Source organism: Alosa sapidissima, chromosome 12, assembly GCF_018492685.1.
Source record: "Alosa sapidissima isolate fAloSap1 chromosome 12, fAloSap1.pri, whole genome shotgun sequence".
NCBI classification, from domain to species: Eukaryota; Metazoa; Chordata; class Actinopteri; order Clupeiformes; family Clupeidae; genus Alosa; species Alosa sapidissima.
Genome location: NC_055968.1, coordinates 15,906,683 through 15,925,403, shown reverse-complemented (window position 1 = coordinate 15,925,403; position 18,721 = coordinate 15,906,683). Strand labels below are relative to the sequence as shown.

The window sequence follows — 18,721 nt, the reverse complement described above, 5'->3', positions numbered from 1 at the left end:
ACGGAATTTGAATAATTTGATTTGTGTCAAAAAGAATCTAACGGTTCTTTATTTTGTAGTTAGCTCTTTGGATCTATAAAGCTATATATTGATCAGAATTCCTTGTCATATATTGACAGCTCTAAGGCAGAAACATGCTTCTGGCCAATGTGTGGAGATGAAATGGCACATTCTACAGTACACTGTGTTACACTCTGATAACTGATGATTCTCCTGTGCAGGTTTCAGCACCCACATGGAAGATTCATGAGGTGTCGTTTCATCCATTGTCCTATCAAGGAGAATGGAACTGTGCTTTCTTCCTGTCTCTGCAAAGGCTGTAGCCATTTTATGCCCTTTGGGTAGACAAATACAGAGACAAAAACAGTCAAATCTATTAACAGATTACTTTCACTGAATTTTGAGGCTGTATTTTTTATTTATTTACATTTTTGCCTCAAAATGTCAAAATTTACACAAAGGTAAAAATATGTCAATATATGCATTTCTATACAGGTTGTTTAGAGTGTTGACCTGAAATGAAATGCTAAATTGCCTGACATATTTCCGGGTCCCGTACTAGACATGTATACAAGCACAACTATAATTGAGATAGATCAGTCAGTCGTACTCCTGTTGAAAGATGTTTCTGAATACTTCCAGGTAGCCCGTCCAATGCATTGATACGTTCTTGTGCATAGTTCCTGCATGTTAATCAATGGTTTTAGTAAAGGTACAGTATTTGTTTCATATAACAATACAATACCAAAATCAGTGATGATACGCCTATATTACTTATTGTGTGAGAAAGCGGGTAGAAATAAAGTCATTGATATTTATAGTTTTTAAATGCAGAAATTGGGATCCCTGTTTATTTTAGAAGTCAAGCCATGCAGACTAAAGAGATTTTTCAAAATATATTTCCATGGAGAAAAAAAAAACAATATTTATGTATACATATTATTGCATTAATTGCTGAATTAATTATTTTAGAAATAATAAAAAATGAACAAAAGACATGAAAGAGCTTTCTAAAAAAGTATTTGTTTGCTTGTTATCTACTGAGCTTTAAGGGACCAAACAATGTAAATGTTACATTTTTGGGTTATGGTTTTTTTTTTTGTGGGGGGGGGGGGGGGGGGGGGGCTAGTAAATAAAGAGTAATGCATTATTTGTTGTGTCGGGTGTTCTTGCAACATGAGCTCCAACAACTAGCTTAAAACATGGCTTAGAGAACATAAAGCTTGTTCATCTTTCTCCACACATACAACACAGTCTTTCAGGGCCATTAGTCTCTGCTCTATGGCTCACTGCCATGCCTTCCCTCAGGTGTTTACAAATAAAATATTCATGATAGCAAGTCAATAAAATATACATGACACATTAATTACACATTTAAATCAATAGAAACCTATGGCCACACAAGAGACAACCTTTTTTTACTTTAGTGTAACCATGACTCCCTAATACTCATAAATGATAAATAGTGTGACGAAATTAGGCTTTTATGACAACAAACTTCACACCGGTGCTCACTGATGCTTTTTTTTCCATTGGATTTGACATGAGGCTGGGTGTGATAAAAAAAACACAGTCAGTGTAAACAATATGGATCTGGATGTGACAAAGACATGAGGAAAGCCACACAGTGCTGGGCTGACTGGAGCATCTTGTAGCCGAGTCCTGCCAGATGGCGATGGCAACAACACAACGATAAACCAACATAAATACAACCCACTCCTCACTTGTCGCACACGTAACAGAGGCCGGGCTGGGAACAGAGCTGTGAGGTGTGTGATTCTCACCATACCGTCCCTCCCCACAAAGCTTCAGGACATGAGCCAGACACTGGTGCTGCTGATCGAGCCTCTGTGGCAGCATGCCCGACTCTCATACCCCAGGTTGGAGTTCAGGGCAGAAACAGCGCAACTAACAATGCAGATTATACTGACATACAGAGCCTATTATATGTGAACAATTTTGAAGGAATATTCGGAGGATTTCGTCCCCTTAGAATTATAGGGTTCTATCTACGTTCTGAGTAGTTCTGAGATATTGAGCTTCAAAGTCTTAGAATTCCATAGACTTATACTGATAAGTGGAACAAACCTCTTCAGATATAATGTCCAAAAATGCATACAACTACAAGAAACACCTCACCTCATCTTCTTAAGGTGTCACAGAATAAGAATATGTAAATAACTCAATTTGACAAAAATGTCAGATAGAACTTATAATTCTAAGGGGACGATTTATAGGCCTGCTGCTGGTACACTGATTTGGTGAGTTTGCAAAGTGAAACATGTCTATTAACACTATGACCTGACATGTAAGAGCAAACCATTACCTTACACTTTGTTCTGTGTTGCACTTTTCACTTGCACCAGGTAATTTTCTAACCTGACCCTAGCCAGATGAATTTCGTTCCGCTTAGCTCCGCCTAGCTTTACTCACATCCATCTGGGACCTCTTCCATTGAGAGTGATTTCTGCAACCGATTTTATGGTACAGCCAATCAGGACGCAGGGCGGGAGTTTCATAGATGTGACATAGCGTAGAAGCGACTGTGAGACTGTTATTAGCGTCACGGGTTGGCTTCGATGTGAGTGGTTGAAGTAGCACGTCAATAGATGATGGACAAGTGGCTTATTCAATCATATCCAAGCATTTTTTGATTAGGCCCAGCCTTCTGAAGCAACACTTCAATGGATCGGTTCCAGATGGATGAGTGGAGCTGGGCGGAGCGAAATTCATCTGGCTAGGGTCAGGTTAGTCATTTTCCCCCATGGTGACAGATAACACAAAATGCTTCCACTGGAAGTCCACTGTAACGCAGCATATCAGAAATGAAAGCTCAAGCCAAGCTCTATGGACATCCTGCGGTCAACCAGCTCCGCATGTAGGATTCTTCTTAAACTATTAGCCATTCACGCTGCAAATGTATTCAGCCCCCTCTTTTGGGCTGAAGTCTCCTTCCCCCTAACTCTTGTCTTCAGTGTGGCTGTGTCTGATTCCGCATGTGGGTGGACAGTCTGTGTCTCAAATCAGACCTGGAGCACGAGCCTCATTTGCCAGAGGAGATGGTGGTGCCGCTGCACACACAGACACACACACACACACACACACACAAACTTGTCTGTTCGGTCCATTACAGCTATCCAGGCGGTGTTCTAATAGGGGTTAGCCAGACAAAGCCCCCCTCCCCAACCAGCCCCAGCTTCGTGCTTCGTTGTAAAAACCAGCCATGTTATTTCACACGCTTACCTCTTGGCGCTGTATGTAGGAGATTGCCGCCCTCCACCACCTCCACCACCTCCATCATCATCGCCACCACCACCCCTCGCTGATAGTCTTTTAACAGAGCTAGTCCTAGGCACTGGGAGAATGCGTGGGAGTCAGGCAAGTGACTCAGAGAGTATAGAGTCCACACTTTTACTGGGAGCCTATTCAATCTTTTCCACCAGATTATATAGAGAACATTTCTGATTACACACACACACACACACACACTCACACAAAAAAATAAAAATGACACTCATTACATACTGAACTGGAAACCTCTTTCACATGACATGCCTCTCCATAATGAAAGCAAACAGAAATGGGTGCCATTTGTGATTTGTGACAGAGCTTCTGCTGCCACTGCAAGCTGCGACGGCGTGGTCGTGCCACATCTCAGAGGAAGCTGTTTACAAACACTGACCTTGCCATTTGAATCGCCACATTACACAACTGGAAATCGAGGGGGATGCAATGGTGAATTGTCTGCCCCGGCACCTTGTCTAACTTCCACGTATGATGCACACTGAGTCATGCACGGAGGGAGAGCGGCGAGGGTTAAAGCAGTGGGAGCAGGCTAAATGTGAAGCGATCTCTCTGAGTTCCCATTGCAGCAGGAATGTGGGAGCTTGTTAAGCGGCAGGGCTGGAGCTCATGAATGAGTCACTGGCAGAGGAGAGATAGAGAGGAGCCCACATGAATGGGCAGGTGCCCGCTGGGAGAGGGACATGGAGAGAGAGAGGCAGAGAGATGAAGACGGACAGATAGACAGAGAGTGGAAGAGGCAGACAGAGAGAGGAAAAAAGAGAGATGGAAACAGAAAAACAGACAGGGAGAGAGAGAGATGGAGACAGAAACACAGACAGGGAGAAAGAGAGAGAGAGAGAGAGAGAAAGAGAGCTGAAGAAAGAAAGACAGACAGGGAGAGAGAGAGAGAAAGAAAGAGAGACAGAGAGACAGACAGAGAGACACAGGAAGATAATGAGATAATGAGGGGAAACAGACAGAGAAGCAGAGGAAGAGATAGACAGACAGAGAGAGTGAGAGAGATGAACAGACAGAAAGACTGAGAGAAAGAAGGGCCCAGACATAGAGAGAGAGTAGGAACAGATATGACAGACTAAGACATGAGGAAAAGTTATACAGAGATATGAGCTAGAGAGGTAGAGAGATATAGTAAATAGCGGCAGGAGCAGGGCTGTAGTGGAGGCTAACCGCAAGTAAACGCAGTTTATCCACCTCTGACATTTCAGAAATAAGAGTTTATCCACCTCTCAAAAGAGTTTATTCACCAATTGCAACTTTCAACATTCAAAAACCACACTGTATTTATTATCCACATTCACAATATGCACACTCATCAACACTCTAAGAACCATTCGACACCGTCATAAACATTGGACAATAACCTCCACCATCATCGAACATGTTCTTTTTTTAAAATGTGAGACTGCATGGCGCAGTCCATCTTTTCCGTGATCACAGAATTCATAGTTTAACCACCTTTTATTTAACCACTACACCCCTGGACAGGATCACGGAATTGATAGAGATCAGAGGCAGACAGACAGAGGGCGATGGGACAGACAAACAAACAAACAAACAGACAGACAGAGATAATGAGAGAGGGAGAGAACAAATATAGACACCGATAAAGAAGAATATGAGAGCTGGAACAACAAAGAGTGGAGAGAGGAAGAGGAGTGGAGGATGAGGAGAGAGTAGAGATAAAGAGATATGTGGCTGAATGAGAGGATGGAGAAGCAGGGGTGAGCATGTGTGTGTGTGTGTGTGTGTGTGTGTGTGTGTGTGTGTGTGTGTGTGTGAATGTGAACGTGTGTGCGTGTGTGTATATGTGTGTGTGTGTGTGCATGTGTGTGTGTGTGTGTGTGTGTGTGTGTGTGTGTGTGTGTGTGTGTGTGTGTGTGTGTGCGCGCGCGCATGTGTGTGCGTGTGTGTGTGTGTGTGTGAAAAGAGAGAAAGCACTAGAAAACTGATTAACGCGCTGCTGTGTCTCTCCCACGCAGACGCCCACACGCCTCTCCGCTCACGCATGCAGCCCATCTCCGCCAGACAGCCCCCACCCCCCACCACTCTCCCCCAGCTGCGTCACCAACGCCACAGCCTCCTCTACATGCAACTCTCTCTCTTTCTCTCTTCTGTCTCTCTCCTCTCTCTCCCTATCTCGCTGACATTCCTCTATCTGCTTTTACACACACACTAACTGCTTCCTAACTGTCATTCCTTTGAATCTAATTGCCATTTATATTGCAGGGATTTAAGGGTTTGGTAATACGTGTGTGTGTACATGGGTTATGGCACAGAGTCACAGCTATGTTGATGTATAGCACACTGTTGATAGAGGCATTGGCGTATTGGCAAATATTGACTACATAATGTTTCACAGTTTGAAATTACTTCACGAGGTGAATCATTGTCGTCTGGTTTGCCTCATTTGCAGGTGTCCTATGCTGAATACTGCTAATAGGTCCCTCTTATATGTAAAACATTTTTACAAACACAAAATATCTTTGCAAAATTACTTGTAATGACATGGTAGAATGGTGAAAAAACATTGTACATTCTGAAATAAAAAAATTAAAAGAACAATCAACAGAAGAAAGCTAACCATGGAAATTGAAAGGAGTCATACAATCAAGCACATGGCCCATGAAGTGAAGCACATACATAAGCTTAGTAAAGCTATCCAGCTTTGTGTCTCATCAACCTGAAATCAATTCATCCCAAATCATTCTAATTGCTTCCCCCACTGTGCATTAGACCTGGTTAATCAGAGGAGCACAGGAGAGAGAGAGAGAGAGAGAGAAAGAGAGGGAGAGAGAGAGAGAGAGAGAGAGAGCTCGTTAATGAAGGCAGGCAGCTACTCTGGCAGCAGAGCGGGCTAACAGAGTGACATCACTGATTAGCGGTCTCTATAAATAAGTAATCAAAGCCCAGGGAAAGATACTCCAGTCTCCAGCATCCTCCTCTCCCTTCCCTCCACCCCTCCTGACAGCACTCTTTAATTGTTGGTGACCCTATGACTGCACGGGGGTGGGATGCCAATCTTCCCTTCTTTGACGCCAGTGGTGGGGGCTGGGAGGGGTGAGCTGGAGGTGCAGGTGGACATGTGTGTGTGTGTGTGTGTGTGTGTGGAGGGAAGGGGGGTTGAAATCATAGCTAAGCCAGAGAAATACACTGTGACTAAACTGACTGCAGCAGGATGACTCACAGTTGCCATGGCGACTTTCCCCCATGTGCTCTCCAATCAGCTTTTTTTCAGCCACTTTGGTGGGAGAGACAGAGACAAGGAGAGAGAGAGAGAGAGAGAGAGAGAGAGAGAAGGGGAGAAAGAAAATAACAGCACAAGGTTGACAACTTAAGGAGTTTCATAAAAATGTACACTTTGCACACTGCCAGACTTTCAGACATGTCTTTGAATGTGTGCTTTTAAACATGTGCATGAACATGGACATATACCCACAATCCAAAGCCTGATCCAGACAGAAAGCAAGACATATTTGCACGCATCTGGCCCCTGACTTGACTTGGACTTGACAGGGACATGGCATCAATTCGACACAGATCTGGCCCTGCTCTGGCATGGGTCTGTCCTTATTTTGGTCACAAGCTGGCGCGGAGCCACAGTGTCATCTGTGCCCTGATGCACTGGAGATGAAAGGAGGTTTGTGTTGGAGGGGGAATGGCCGCCTCTCTGGCCAACTAATAACCATCTACAGCTCTGAGTAAACACAGCCCATGAGCTGGACATCCGATCGCGTCGTCAAAGGTCTCCACAACAAAAAGCCTGAAACTGAGTACTTCCTGGTCACTGTGGACAGAGACAACAGTGAAGAGTAAAATATAATATAATATAATATAATTAGGGCTGTCAAAATAACTGATTCATTTCGATTAATTAATTTGAGAAAAAATAACTGATTAGTGCAGATTAATCGATTCCGTATGACCTTTGACCCCGAGCTGTTCTAGTCAGTAAAAATTAGACTGTAAAATGAAGGAGAGAGAAGAAAACGTGCTGCCTGGATCATTGATTGGAACATTTACTTTTAAAAAACGGCCTGATGGTGTTGATAAAAAATAAAGTGTTGAAAATAGAGTCCTCTGCAATGTCTGCAGCAAGGAATTTGCATATCACCGGAGTTCATCAACTCTATAGTCGCACATCAATGCAAAGAAATAAGTGTTGACATTGAGGGGAGCGTTAATTTATTTTCATTGTGTCCCCTAGGTTATATCTGTGGCCTGAAATGCCTTGTATGTGAAAAAAAAAACTTCTTCCTGAAGCACTTTTGAATTTATTTCCTCAGCATATTAGGTCATATCATAGATTATTATGGCAATTATTTGAACAGTGAAAATAATAATAAAAGAGTCTTTGAACTTTAATGTCACTAATGCTGATTATTCAATGATTCATTTGAATTTAAATTTTTAAAATACTTTCACAGCAAAAATTATATATGCGATTAATTTAGATTAATTAATCACAGAGTATATAATTAATTAGATTATTTTTTTTAATCAATTGACAGCCCTAAATATAATATAATATAATATAATATAATATAATATAATATAATATAAGTCCCTTTGGACAAAAGTGTCTGACAAATACCATAACCATAATAATGCAGCATAAAAGCTATATTCTGAGTAACTATGAGGCAATAAAAAATATATTTACCTGTCACAATGGCTCTGTACCTATCTGTTGGGGGAATGTCTCGTTAGTTCCTATCATCCTGTTATGTATCAGTACACAGTAATACATTATAAGGTCACACAGTTACCAATGAAATGGCCTTGACGCAGAGCAAACCATAATTGCATTACATGAATTCAAACGACAAATACTGATCTCTATTAGCCTGGGAAAACCCAGACGTACTTCCTAGTCTAGGTCCTGGGTAAGATTTGTATGCACTTCATTTAGCTGAGAATATCTCAACTGTTATAGACTATTATGACCCCATTGAACAACGTGGGATGTGTGCCAAAATCTCTACCCGGGACGAAAGTCCTGAAAATGACCACAACAGATGACACCATTATCACACTACAGGTGAATGGGACTTTTTTTTCCCCCTTTATAGATATCTCCATACATTTTTACCAGATGAATCTTCATATTAAGAGAAATACTTTTTGTATTACACTTTGCCTAAAAAATAAAATAAAATATGCAAATGAGGCAATATCTCGCATACATATAAATTCTTGAAGGTACAGATTTTATGAGGTGATCACAATGTTTATATCACCACATGTGACATTTCGGGCCCCAGCCCTTCATCTGTGGCCCGAAACGTCACATTTGGTGATATAGCCTACCATTAAAAAAACGCTAAGGAGCAGATTCTGGTGTGCGGACTCAACGTTCTTCTACATGTTTGTGCTTTCCTGTCCAGCATCCAGTACTCAACGTTTTGGATGTGGGTGCTGCACCCTTGAACTCTTGTGATCACAATGTTTACAATGACCATGTAGTGTATGTGTACGAATTCTGGTTTGATATTTTTAATTGTGTTTTGTGCTGTATTGAATGGAAAATTAATTGTATACAAACAAGGGATGCATAAGTGGTCAAAAATGACCCCAGCGATAGTTTTTTTGCAATATCTTGGTCATTTTAAATTGTTATTGTTTAATCTTCCATGTATTCCTCAAATAGGTTGTCTTTGACATGAGACCATTTGGATTTGTATCTAATTGGTATATTTTTTAAGTATCAGTACCACACTTTTCCATACAGTACGTGGGGTCAAAAATGACCCCAAGCATTTTCTATGGAATTCCAAAGGTTAATCCTAGGAACCTTTTATTTTTATCAACTGTGACTATCAGATATACATTTACAGGTGTATTATCAACAACTTTTCATAACATATCAATGTAGGTGTCATAGAAAATTACAAAAAACTGCATGTTGCCCTAAAGCAACATTGAACCATATCGAACTTGCATATGGCCATACCAAATATTCTAAGTAGGGAAGCATCTGTATATGTGAAGTGCATGAGTGTGCTTCATGAACTTTTATAGAATGCCATCACTATGGTTGAGTATGTGCCCTGACTATCATACCAACATCCATGGCTTTTTGATGTTGCTGTGAAGCTGCAGACTTGCTACCTTGTACAGTAGCCCCAAGTTTGAGGCCTGACTGATCCCTCTATTTGCTATAGGCCTACCCCCTGTGTTTCTCTTTTGAGACAAATTGCTTACTAAACTTTCAGAAAGTCAGGTGCAGGTAACTTGCATGAGTGTGCATCAGTGCGCATACATGAGTATGCATGGGTGTAAGTGTGCAAACTCATGGATATGTGTGTGTGTGGTTGTGTGTGTATGTATACTGTACCGAAGAATGTTTGGGGAGATTTATGGAGCTTTTAGCTAGTACATAACAGTGATTTAGATGATTTCCTATAATTTGTATTATTATAACTTCATATCTGTAAATATTGATTTTCATTCCGCAATGGTACAATGTTGCCTGGGGGCAAAAAGTATGTTTATATCCAACCTTGCTATTATCATTGGAAAGTTAAAGTGAAAAATACAAAACAACAGGTTTATTACCTGTGTTGCAAGGTAAAACTTTCACAACAGAGTCCAGGTACAACTATCGCCTCCCTTGCATTTGCAGTACTTGCAACAACGGATACCAGCTACCCGACAGGGACACCCATTCTTGTGTGCACACTTGCCACACGAGCAGGGATCTGGTAAACCTTCAGGTTTTGAGATTACAATCTCAGGGACTAATAAACTGCCCTTTCTTACTGGTTTGTGGACAGTGTTCAGAGCTGCAAGTTTGGTTGATATTTTGCTGGTTGTATCGCACCCAGTCAGCAAATGTAGTGCTGGGAGACTATGTGTGAGCTCGTCTCCCAGCGCTATGCAGATATCATAAAGTGGTAATATTGATCTTTTCACTCCTGAGTTGCGGATGAGCCAGAACAATTGTTATGTGTATAGGCACACAAAGACATCTGTGTCACCTGATGACAGTGTCAGTGATGTAGATCCATAAGTTGTTCTCTCACTTTCTCCAGATCTTTTTGAATTTTGTAAAATAAGGTTTCAAATATGAGTAATTGGTATGTACCAACGTAGCTGTTCTTTGTGAGGAATAACTTCATGACATGAAGACATTGTAACTTCATCAACTTGTCTGAGACAATCTGGTGATGACATTTTTCCCATTTTGCAAAAAAACTAAACAAAAACACTAGCAGCTAGCTAGCTACAATACACACCAAATTAAATATAAAACTGATACAAATTCATTATAATTATTTAAATACACAAAACTACAACTCATGATAATGACACGTAAGAAGACACATGCCAACACAAAGAATAAAGAGTAGATTTCCTTACTTTTTTGATCTCACAAGTCATCTTGCTTTACAGCCATGTGCTCTGCTATGACCTTAGGTCACTATGGCTGCCAGGTAAACTTTTGTTGGAGAAAAAAAAGTTGGAGGTATTGGCGTGATGACAGCAATATTTAGAACAGGTAGGAAATGTAAGCTTTTAAAGTTTAGGTTAATAAATAACTGGCAATTCATATATGTCACTAGTTGTATAGGTTGACTGTTTTTTAGCCATTTTCTTTATATCAAATCAGAATGCTTACACTCTTCTAATTAAGCAATATAGCACGAGTGAGAGTGGGGTTGGTCATGGATATTCCCACGGGTGTTGTTCGGCCGTAGCCACGAGGCCGGAGGCCGAGTGGCGCAGGCAACAACAGCCGTGGGAATATCCATGACCAATCCCACTCTCACTCGTGCTATATTGCTTTTATACAACAATTCTACCACAAACTAAATAATCTGAAAACACCCCAATATTGTTTCGTTATGTTAAATGTTAATTTCGACATCGTTCTTACGCATCAAAAAACAGTTCCCTTTTCAATAGACAGCGTCTTGGTTGCTAGGTAACCAACATTCCAGATCCCTCTTTACGGGTCTTTGTGGTTTAAGTGTCTTCTTGAAAGAAATGTTGAAAGTCGGGCTGAAATCACATTCATATCTAGCTTTGCTGCATGCATGTTACAAGGACACTGGGCCATGTTATGTAAGGGACATGGTACTGCAAAAAAACGGAAACATAGCCTACATTGCAGAACCACTCAACTTTATTAATTTATGGTGAATAAATGTTACACTACTGTGCACAGCCCCATATGTTTTTCTGTTTTGCTAAGGAGTAACCCATTGCTTAAAATAGTGGAGAGCTGGGATGAGAACATTGTGTCAAATCTTCGCATTGTATCGCGGAGTGATTTATTATTAGCTGTGCAAAGTCGTAGTTGAAATGTCCAGGGATATTCCAACTCATGGAACGTCTCTCGGCCAATCAGAAACAAATAAATAGTTCCATAGAACCCAATTGTTGTATAAGACCTTATAATTGTCACTGTGAACATTGTGATCACCTCAGAAAATCTGTAGCTTCAACGGGTTTATGTACGCATATTTAATGAGATATTGCCTCATTTGCATATGTTATTTTAATTGTTAGGCAAAGTGTAATACAAAAAGTATTTATCTTAATATGAAGATTAATCTGGTAGAAATGTATGGGGATATCTATAAAGGAAAAAAAAAGTCCCATTCACCTGTAGTGTGATAATAGTGTCATCTGTTGTGATTATTTTCAGGACTTTCGTCCCGGGTAGAGATTTTGGCACACATCCCACGTTTTTCAATAGGGTCATATTAGTCTATAACAGTTGAGATATTCTCCGCTAAATGAAGTGTATACAAATCTTACCCAGGACCTCTACTATCCGGCAAATTCGAGATTCGCTCTGAAAGTCCGTCTGGCCAAGAACCCATTCTAGCCCATTTCCAATTTTCCTAGATCTAGGCACCAATCAGAACCCTGAGGCGGGCTTTACACGATGATGATAGCGCACCCTGTTGAAGAAGCGGGTTTTTTAAAAACTTATTTAAAGCTGCTAATGGTTTAAGACAGGGAGTTAGAAGTTTCTTAACTGCTTCCTTATGTTGGAATATGCAACACTGTAAACATGTAAGGGGTAGCCTACCTGTGTGATATCTGCAACAGTGGTAGGCTACTGAAAACGGTTTGATATTCTGTTCATTTATAGGCTAGGCCTAGGACACGTAGCCGACAGAAAACACCTAGTTGGTTAATGAGCATTTTCATCTTGGGATTTAACAGGGAACCTGTGCCCACGTTGTTGGCTTAGTAGCCTACATTACGTCGAGCTGTTGCAAACGCGAGAGACGTCCGTACTGCTAATGAAAATATTCTAACCTCTCGGGGTACCAGCTATCAGAATTAGGCCTACAAGTCCCCCATGCAAAACGTTTTACCATGGTTATCCGTCGGGGTTTTTTGAGTTAATAAACTCCATAAATAACCATTAATTTGTCATTTTATGCCTGCTCCCTGTTGTTTCCTATGGAGTTGTCCGAGCTGATGTCCGAGTCCCATTGAGGCTGGACTGTCATTGGCTCATCAGCGTTCTAAGGGTATTATTGATGCACTGTGATGGATGCTGATTTTGAAAACCAAGAGCACTGAAGTGCAAACTTCATGGTGATGTTGTACAGCTTGAAACAAAACAATAATCAAATCATTACTCGTGCCAACTAAAAATTATGGTCACATTGAATGAGCTTCACAACACAGTAGGTACATTTTAGAGGTCCCTATAAGCAGAGGCGGACAGAGTACACAGCTTCATAACTTGAGTAAAAGCGGAGGGGGATACACCGCTCTACAGTAATTCTTACATATGGTTCCTTTAAGTAGAAAAAAAAGGCCTAAAAGTACTGAAGTACTTGTTTTTAAAAGTACTTGAGTATCAAGAGTAGCCTACATTTTCTAAATATTGCATTACTACTGCAACAGTGCATACATGTATGTAGTACAGAAACGTCCTGGAGTTGTGAAAAATGTTGATGTTAATACCTTGGAAAAGGAATTGAAAGTAAAATCAAGTCATTTTCATCTTTTTACCATATTGCCAGGGATGGGCAGTATTTCTAATACATGTATTTAAAATACGTATTTCAAATACAAAATACTATTTTGTAATTGAAACACCTGAAGCGAAAACAATCATTAACTTGTTCAGCAATTGAAATAGTCTGGCGAGGTGGCCCACAGGTTGGCACATTCCCTGCATCCAGAAACCTGCTACGTCCTTATCCATCGTTTTGTCTATGGTTTCGTCTCTTATCTAAATCTGACCATGGAGTTGACTTTGGCGGTAAGCTGAAGGTGATTGTTGATAGGCTGTCCCAATCAGTGGCGCCTGCACAATCCAATCATGTTTGAGAGGTAGACAACAAATTGAGGCTTTCCGAGATTTTTCTTTTTTCCTTTTTTTTTTAGAAGAAGTAACGGGTACTCACAGTTATGCATAGAAATGTAGTGGAGTAAAGAGTACAATATTTGCCTCTCAAATGATACTCGAGTAAAGTACAGATCCCTCAAAATTGTACTCAAGTACTGTACTCAAGTAAATTTACTCTGTTACTGTCCGGCTCTGCCTATAAGATGACTCTACAATGTCAACAGATTAGAAGCCTTCCATTGTAATGTAATTCAATTCTAATTAAGCTGAATTTCAATTGCCAGAGCACCAAACAGATGTAAGAATGTACCTCAAAGTGCTTTATTATCCATACCCTAAGTCATCATGAGAGCATAAAGATAACAAATACCACAGGTGAAGTTATAAGAGTAGGAGGAGTCTTGAAGTTACTATAGCAAGCTGTGTTACAAAACTTCCCAGCAACACATACAGTATATCCTTAAGCTAAACAAGCAGATAGGCAGCAGCAATGAAGACACGCTTTCTCAAAAGGTCGAACACAGCAGACATTTAACAGGAAGATGTGTGACCCACAGGCCTAGCACTGTGGGCAGACTGAGCAGAGAGCACCAGAGCGGGGGCCCTCCAGAGTCTCTGCCATTGTGTGGGTGTGACATCTTAATGGCAGGCGAGGATTTCACATCAGCTCGCACCTCATTAGGAAGCCCTCCCTCCTTCTCTTTCTCACTCTTTCCCTCCTTCCCCCTCTCTCTCTCTCTCTCTCTTTCTCTCTCACTCTCCCCCTCCCCCTCTTCTTCCCTCATGGGAAGTAGAAGAAGGCACATCACAAGACAGCCCACATGCTGCCTGATCGGGTGCTTGATCAGGGCCAGCACTGGGCCAGAGTTGTGCCGGATTCGGTGGCTATCCGGGAGAACACTTTAATGAGCACCTCAACAAAACGGCTGCTTCCTCCCTCTTTACCTCCATATCCAGCACCACACCATCACCTTCACTGTTATCACCCCCCTCAAGCACAGTCTTTTGTCTGGCGAGTCACAAAGCACATTCTTTCTCCTGATCCATCTCCATAGGGAATCAAATTATAAGACAAAAAATCAGCCTTTATTGCTTGGTAATATAAAACTAAAGTGACATAAAATGTCATGAAGAAAAACAGCTCTAGGCTTTTACTTGTAATGAGTGAGCATAAGGATCTCGTTCAACAAATAACTTCATTTGATTTGTCTGATGATTTGCCAAATCATTGCTGCAGTGGCAGAAAAGGGGTAAGCTGCCGTCTGGCGATGCCTCGACTATGCAGAATTATCTATACAATGTTTCAAATAATCTCTATGATCTGAAGTTTTGAGGCTTTGCATCAGATACCCACCGTCATTCCACATGAACATAATCTATCTAGCCCCAGATAAGGAGTTATATATGATTTAAATAATCACAAAATTGGTGGAAGTTTGTTTTCTAAATCCCAAAATGGACAATTTTTTTATAAATACTTCAGCACTTTACATTTTTTATTCAAACCTGTTGCATAGAAAGCAATTTGTCTGAGGAATCACACCATTTCAGTATCACTCCCATAGCACATTACACAATCTGTGAAACTGTGAGCATATGCAGCTCAAGCGTTGCTTGCTGGCAATGAAAAGTAAATGATCACAAATTAACTACCAGACATGTCAATATCATCACGCTAATTATATCATGGTACAAGTAAATGACCAGCACACATTCATGTTAAGCATACCAGTGAACAGATACATGACCAGCATATATTGGTGATACTAGTGAACAAATAAATAACCAGCATATAGTATTTTCATGCTAGTAAACGACCAGCAGTATCATGCCAGTGGTGCCACTGCACATGTAAACAACCAACAAGTAGCAATCATGCCAGTCATAACGATGAACAGGTAGATGACGAGCAGTATCAATCATGCCAGTCATACCAGTGAACATGTAAACGACCAGCAGTATCAGTCATGTCAACTGAAGAACAGGACACCTCATGAGAGGCATCATTAAAACTGCATTCCCTCCAGCATGCCCCCCTCCCCCCTCCGAATGTTAATATTTGCACAGAGCTGCATAATTAAATTTATGGAGCCATCTGCCCTTTTGCTTGGTTAAATATTTATGTGAGCCTCTCCTTCTTTAGGGTGTCCCCCCGCTTCTGTTGTTATTGAACTACGACGTAGCCTACAGCTGTGTTTCCTTGTAATGTCAGTATATGACTTAGATTTCTTCTGGCCTGACTGAGTCTGTATTGTTAAAGTTGTGCGAAACAGTTCATTATATTCAGATTCAGTTGGATTCAGGTTTTTAACTTGCCGTTTGCATTCCTCGAAAACAGACTACTGCATCATCTGTTCATTTCAGCTATCTGTCTTTGCTTATTTTACAGCAGTCAGCAGAAGCTACTATCAAGGCATGCATCATCCTAAATGGGTGTTCATTCTCTTTAAATTAGCAGTTTTTCTAATTGAAAAAAAGAACCTGAAAAAAAGATGTTCTAGAAATTAAATGATGTAATAAAATTCTGAAGCATGCATCAAAGCCTCTAAAATTCTTTAAAAGTACTTTATGCAAAGTGAAAAATCAAAACGAATGCTCAGGAGTAGCCTATTGGGAGACTTTTCACTGACTAGGCCTCCCAAAATCATAACATGTTGGTGAAGAAGCATAATAATCATGTCTCCACATTGTAACATATTATGAGCATTAAAATACTTAATTCTTTAACTAGCTCCAGTTTAGACAGAGTGAGGAAAACCCTCGAAACAGATAGGCTACTTGCTATGTACAGCATAACTATTTCATAATATTCTCTCTGTGTCCCCCCCCCCCCCCCCCCTCGCCTCAATAGTACACCCACCTGCCCCTCATCTTCCGTCAACAGGGAGTTTGGAGTTTGAGCACAAGGATACGCTTTAGTCATTTGTTGTCATGGCAACTGCCGCCAGTATTTGCCACAGCATCATTTCTCTAGTCGAGAGTTTTCATGGCCGGAAAAAAAAGAGAATTAAAAGTTGGGATAGAGAGACAGTGTCTGGAATGGTTTACTGGCTAGAAAGAACAATGTCCTGCAGTAACACAGCTATAACCCCAAAATCAACCGTGAGTCAACATTCACCCTGTTTATATTTTGAGAGAAAATATACTGTCCCTCTGCTCCAAGTAGAATTAGGCAAGATGCCAATGAACAACATTACAAAAATATCCCCAAAGGGCTTTCCCCTCTGAATATGTGATATCCTACTTACAATGATGCTTGAAGACATATTCTGAATGGCCACAACAACATTCACACTATGCTGGTCAAAAATGTCAGATACTTGCATGATATCGGCTGAAAAGAATCAATCACTCTAAAAAAATTAGCATTATTTTCATCAAAGCCAAAAATTTGCTATGCATCAATTAAAAGGGCATGTGAAAAGGCCACACAGCCTTTCCATTTGCCAAATTATGCTATTTGCATAACAACAATGCTTTGATGGAACACATTGTTTGTGAGAGCAAATCCAAAATGATTACTGTGCAAAAAAACAGCCTTCATGGTTTCCAGGTACATTAGGGACATTCATTGAAAGAGACCTCCTTCTCAGGCCTATATTTGGGTAACAAGTGCCTCACTACTTCAGACAATACCAGTGGAGATGCTTGTTCTGTTTTGTGCAGTAGAATCCTTCATTGGAGGTCGTGCTCAAGCAGTTATCAAGCACCATAGAAATCTTTCATCACAAGCTGAACACAGGCATGCACACATACACACATACACAAATGCACACACACACACACACATACACACACACACACACACACAGAGACACATGCACACACACATACTCTCTCTATCTCTCTCTCTATCTATCTATCTATCTATCTATCTATCTCTATTTCCTTTAATGCAACAGTTTTGTACTAATGTTATTTAACCCTCAACATTATCAAGTAACATTGGTCAGTAAAGACTCAAGAGCAGCATAATACATTTTATATCATCAGAGCACCATCTAGAGGTGAACATGCATCACTCTGCCATCGTGCTTGGGATCCCACAATTATATTCACCGTGGTTCTCTCTGTGTGTAAGAACACAAATGGTTATATTACTCTAATATATCAGTTTAGCTGTTAAGCTCATGTGCTAGTATCAATCACATCTGACATATGAACTCATCACTAAATCAGAAGTTTACACAGAAGATGACATCAATATTATATAATCACATAAAATGTGCAGCTCAGGTGCAGTTTATTTTCCAGAGTCAGAAGTCTCAAATCACCTCTCTCGTTCAGTGCCATTTAAAATGCTAACTCTGTCGCATTACCAGTTGGATTCACAGAGATGGAAAAAATTCAACTGATGCATGTGCAAAACCCCTCAGTCCAGCGGCATGCTTTCAGTCCACAGTCATTGCAGGGAAAGTAGGATGGCAGGCTCAGGCTGCGTCCTCGTCATGACTGGGAAAGAGCTTAAAACTAGCTACACTGTCTAAACAGGAAGGTAAATATTTGTGTCAATATAGCTAGGACACATAATTCCATTATGAATGACTCATCTTGAATGATTTCAAGGATTTGATTGAGGTGATGATTAAAGTTCATGGCATTTACCATCATAGGGATTTCATAAGCAGCCAACTGTTCACACAAATAAAACACTCACTGTCACTGTGAAAAGAGTCGGCAGCACCTATGTGAAATATACAAAGTAAACATTCTGAGAAAGAAAGACATTCTGAACATAACAATGAAATCATCACATTTCCTGTCTGTGTTTTGCCATTTTGAAATGCTTAATTGTTCCTGAGAAATAATAACTTCAGCAGATGCAGTAATCATTCAGATCTTGAATGACAAATCACTGTTTGACACACAGAAAGAACATCTGTTGCATCACTTACTGTTTTCATCTGAACTGACTTATTGCTCAGTGAATGAATCAAACTTTTCAACAGGCTGTAAATGTGCAAGGCTGTGTAGGTAGGCTGCTGGGATATGGTAAGCTGAAAAAGGCACAGTGTGTTCGACAAATCTAAAAACAAACTGTGTTCTTGGTTCTTGTTGTGTGTGTAGTAGAATCAAAGCAGTCACAGGCAGAGA

The 18,721-nt window shown here is 40.6% G+C and overlaps 1 long non-coding RNA gene across 1 annotated transcript; it reads right to left on the bottom strand.

Moving 5' to 3' along the window:
• Window positions 1-6,887: 6,887 nt before the first annotated feature.
• On the bottom strand, window positions 6,888-10,793 carry LOC121677419. The gene is made up of 3 exons (XR_006020966.1): window positions 10,666-10,793; window positions 7,967-7,990; window positions 6,888-7,090 (listed from the first exon to the last, which is right to left on the bottom strand). It is a non-coding gene; the product is annotated as an uncharacterized LOC121677419 (long non-coding RNA).
• Between the last annotated feature and the right edge of the window lie 7,928 nt (window positions 10,794-18,721).